The sequence below is a fragment of the Penaeus vannamei genome, chromosome 21, assembly GCF_042767895.1.
Source record: "Penaeus vannamei isolate JL-2024 chromosome 21, ASM4276789v1, whole genome shotgun sequence".
Lineage (NCBI taxonomy): Eukaryota > Metazoa > Arthropoda > Malacostraca > Decapoda > Penaeidae > Penaeus > Penaeus vannamei.
The window spans coordinates 34832436-34837435 of record NC_091569.1 but is presented as its reverse complement, the minus strand read 5'-3'; the positions used below and the strand labels follow the sequence as shown (position 1 = coordinate 34837435).

The following is a 5000-nucleotide window of genomic DNA, read 5'->3' as shown; positions in this document are numbered from 1 at the left end:
GAAATTTGAGGAGAGAGAGAGAGAGAGAGAGAGAGACAGAGAGAGAGAGAGAGAGAGAGAGAGAGAGAGAGAGAGAGAGAGAGAGAGAGAGAGAGAGAGAGAGAGAGGGAGGGAGAGAGAGAGAGACTGACTTACAGTGACTGACTGACTGACTGACTGACTGTGTGAAAAGAGAGAAGAAAGGAAGACAGACAGAGAGACGGGACAGGCATACAGAGCGAGAGATATAAACGGAGGGATATAAGAGACAGACACGGAAAGAGAGAGAGAGGGGGGGAGAGGGAGGGAGAGAGAGAGGGAGAGAGAGAGAGAGAGAGAGAGAGAGAGAGAGAGAGAGAGAGAGAGAGAGAACAAGAGAGAGAGAGAGAGAAGAGAGAGAGAAGAGAGAGAGAGAAAGAAAGATAAAGAGAGAAGAAGAGAAAAGAATCGAGGAGAGAGAGAGAGAGAAGAGAAGAAAAAAAGAAGATAAGAGAAGGAAAAAGAAGAGAGAGAGAGAGAAGAGAAAAGAAGAGAGAGAGAGAGAGAGAGAACCAGCTTGTGGGTCGCAAGGTTACTTCGCTGGCTGATCTATGCCCAGGCGGGTGAGGCCGAGAGAGGCGAGGGGGCAAAAAGTGGCAGTACTGTTAAAACGGACACTGTGCTGTTGCAAAGAGGGGCGGGGAGAGGGGGAGAGAGAAGAGGAGAGTCTTGCATGGTGCTAGGAGGGAGGAGAGAGAGAGAGGCGCAGTCGATGAGAGAATGTGAATGGTGGGACTGCTGATTAAATTACTGTTCGAGCGTGAGTGGGTATGATGTCTCGCTCGCTCGTTGTCTGTGGAGTTGTTTAAGTTTGTTTTCTTTTTGTCGCGCTCCTTGTATCGGTGGTCTTGGGCACCTTCTTGATTACTGGGGCATAAGAAGCTGCATTCTTGATAGTATAAGGAGAGAAGTATCTTATTTAGTTAAGTAAAGAATCGGACAAAGGGCATTTTCTCTACCGCGTGGTCAGTGTCAATTCTTACACACCCTAAACACACATTATAGAATAGTCTATTAACCTAAATCATGAAGTGAGGATCAATTTATTCTCTATGTCCGTTGTGCTGTAGCCCATATGTCGCTTCCGTCGTCCGAACGGCCTCGCAATGACTTCGCTCGTGGACATCTAACACATGGCGGGAGATTGCAGATTGTACATTGTTGCCGCCTCATCCTGTCAATGCATTTGTTTGTACCCGAGAGACCCACACCCACCCCGAGTAAGAAATATTAAGTATAGCCTTGTATTGTCTTCCGGCGCCTCAGTAATAAAGTGGTGACCATGACTTGGCCTTAGTATGACAGACGGCGGAGAGTCCGGACGCGTCCTTGTTGTGGGGCACGCACCTAAACAGAGTCGAGTGTGTGCGTATGTACGTTGAGTCTGTGTGCACTTGATATAGGATGTGGAGGCGTTAGCACGTGTGTTCCTAATGATAATTCATAATTTTGTCGCACTATTTCTGTTCTATATAAAGTAATAGAAATGGCAGCTTTGTAATAAAAAAAATATATATATTTGTATAGATTATTCGACTCTCCTACACCATACAGTCGTACTATTAATAAATAATAATGATGCTACTACGACCACAGCTGCTACTAATGTTGGTAATGCAGATAATAATTGCAATATTATTAGTAATGCTAATGATTAATGGAGGTGATGATGGTATATTTAGAAAAGGTTTGAGTGAGTAGAAATATATTTATAGCAAGATATATTTAACGCGTTTCGAGTATATACGAATCAAAAATAGACCTTGTATTTCTGATGAAGAGAATAAAGATGGTCATAATAATAGAATAATGAAAAATATGATTGACATAATCATAATGATACTAATGACAATGATAATATTGATAACGATGGTAATGAGACAAATAATAATGATTATGATAATGATGATGATAATAATAATAATAATAATAATAATAATAATAACAATAATAATGATGATTATGATGATAATGACAATAATAATTTTGATGATGATTATGATAACAGTAAAGATAATAATGATAGTACCAATTGCAATGATCATAATAACAACGATAGTAATGATAAATGATAACAGTTAACAATAAAAACAATGATGGAACACTGAAATTAGAATTTGTAGATGCGGAGAATCATCTATAAAGATAACAGTATCGTTTGTACAGTATTGGAAATGTTCGAGTGACATTCACAATCCTGTATCTCTATATCTCTCTCTATCTTTCTCTGTCTCCTTCTCTCTCTCTCTGTCTCTCTCCCTCTCCCTCTCTCTCTCTCTCAATCTTTCTCTCTCTCTCTCTCTCTCTCTCTCTCTCTCTCTCTCTCTCTCTCTCTCTCTCTCTCTCTCTCTCTCTCTCTCTCTCTCTCTCTCTCTCTATCTATCTATCTATCTATCTCTATCTCTGTCTCTAGCTCTCTCTCTTATCTATCTATCTATCTAACTTTATCTCTCTCTCTCTCTCCTCTGATTCACATTTTTTTTCCTCCCTCCCTCCCTTCCTCCCTCTCCCTTCCTCCGTCTTTCTTCCTCCTTCCCTCCCTCCCTCCCTTCCTCTCTAATCTGCCTCGCCCCCCCTCCCCCCCCCCCCATCTCATACTACAATCTCACCGACTGTAGAGAAAATCAAATGAGGTTTAGTTCTGTCAGGAGAATATTAAGAAATTTACCTTGATAACTTATCTTTGTGGGAGTGGCGAGGGGTGGGGGTGGGGGGGGGGAGTTAGGGGGTGGGGGTGGGGGATATCTAATCTGTCGGTAAGAGGAGCTTATCGGGTCTCAGGTCGGATGCTGATTTGAAGGAGTGTGGGTATGTGGGTATGTGTGTATGTTTGCGTGTGTGTGTGTGTGTGTGTGTGCGTGTGTGTGGGTGGGTGTGTGTGTGTGTGTTTGTGTGTGTGTGTGTGTGTGTGTGTGGATATCTGGGTATGTGTGTGTGTGTTTGTGTGTGTGTGTGTGTGTGTGTGTGTGTGTGTGTGTGTGTGTGTTTGTGTTTGTGTGTGCATGGTTTGTGTTTGTCTCCTTGTGTGACAAATCGTAAGACACATCCAGACAACAGACACATACAAGACACATCCAAAAACACGTACAATAAACACATACAAGACACATGTAAGACACATTCAGAGACACATGCAAGGCACATCTAAATACAAATGAAAGACACAGCGCATCCAAAGACACAAGACACGTCCAAATACACATCCAAAAGACACATCCAAAGACACAAGACACGTCCAAATACACATCCAAAAGACACATCCAAAGACACAAGACACGTCCAAAAGACACATCCAAATACACATTCAAAAGACACATCCAAATGTACTTCCAAAAGTCACATCCAAAGACAAAAGACACGTCCAAAAGACACATCCAAAGACACAGGCACCACACACCGGTAAAGCATCCGCCACATCACACATCGCAAAGGGTCACCACATCTCCCCACAAAAGGTCACCGCCCACGAAAAGGTCATCGAACTTGAAAGTGTGAAGGGGGAGTGAGAGGGGGGGAGAGAGGGAGGAGAGGGGGAAGAGGGAGGGAAGGAAGGGAGAGGGTGTAAATGAGGTATAATTAATAGCATATGATAGGAGGAGGGGTGAGGGGGAGGGGTAGATGGAGGGGGGAGGGGGAGGGGTAGATGGAGTGAGGGGGAGGTAGAGGGTACTGCATGGAGGGTAGGGAGAGGAGGAGGGATAGATAGAGGGGGAAGAGGGGGAGGGGTAAATGGAGGGGGAAGGGGTAGGAGGAGGAGGGGTAAATGAAGAGGGGGAGAGGAGGGAGGGGAAGAAGAGGAGGAGGGGATGAAGGTGACCTTGGATTGGTGGATAACCAGGGATCCATTCCTTAGTTGTCATATTCCTCGGTGGTAAAATTGGGCTTGCTGATTGCCAGTCGACCACACCTCACGGATGGCTGCAGCTCTGGATTCTCTCTCTCTCTCTCTCTCTCTCTCTCTCTCTCTCTCTCTCTCTCTCTCTCTCTTTCTCTCTTTCTCTCTCTCTCTCCCTCTCTCTCTCTTCCCATTTCTTTCTGTCTCTGCATTTGTCTGTCTGTCTTGTTTGTTTGTCTGTTGTTTATTTGTCTTTCCTTCTTCCCCTCTCTTCTCTCTCTCTCTCTCTCTCTCTCTCTCTCTCTCTCTCTCTCTCTCTCTCTCTCTCTCTCTCTCTCTCTCTCTCTCTCTCTCTCTCTCTCCTGTTATTCTCCCTTTGAAATTATCTTTCGTTTATCTAAAAGTATGTCTCATCGTGACTGTCGACATAAATACCTGTTTATCTATATTTTTCCTTTGCCTATCCAGTACGTTTATCTATCCATCTATATCTCTCCATCTTGTTCTCTAGTCTCCGATATGTGCGCGTGCGTGCGTGCGTGCGTCCGTGACTCAGTCAGACAGCCCTCCCTTGTAAGCAATTAGAACTCGTTATCCCTGATATTCGATGCTTTGCTTTGCCCGCCGCGAAGGGATGTCGCCTGTCTCGTCTTCTAATCGTCGTCAATCAGTGCTTTCTCGCGGCTGCAACGACCGATTTCCTTCGGTTTCCTCCGGCTCGGGACGCCGTTCGACTCTCTCGTCTTCCGTTATCGCCCCGTGGCCTCTCCCTGTTTTCTTTCTTTTCTCGCTCTTCTGATCCCGCGGCGTGGAGGAGTGAGCGGGAGGGCGCGCGAGCAGGGCGAGGGAGTCGATCCTCGCCACCTGCCACAGTGCAGCTGGCAAAGGTCACACGGGGCCTTCGGGAGAGTGCCAGTGTCTCTCACCTCGTTGTCGTGGCAGGGTCGCACACTCGTCCGCGTGAGTCTCCCCCGTGCGTCCTCCTCCTGTCGTTCCCTGTCTCGTTCATGGGGCGTGCCTGGGCGGCGGTACGTAAGGATTTGTCACGTCGTTGTACTACGGAGTGTCACGGAACGGCGCTGGGCAGGAGGCCGAGATCGCCGCCGTCGGGGAGGGAGGAGGAGAGGCTCAGCGCACGGACGCCGTA

At 46.2% G+C, this 5000-nt stretch overlaps 1 protein-coding gene across 4 annotated transcripts in view; it reads left to right on the top strand.

The window, feature by feature from the left end:
- LOC113824071 (innexin inx2) overlaps positions 1-5000 on the top strand; it is a 161280-nt gene that overhangs the window by 142200 nt on the left and 14080 nt on the right. The gene's annotated exons all lie outside the window — the stretch shown is intronic.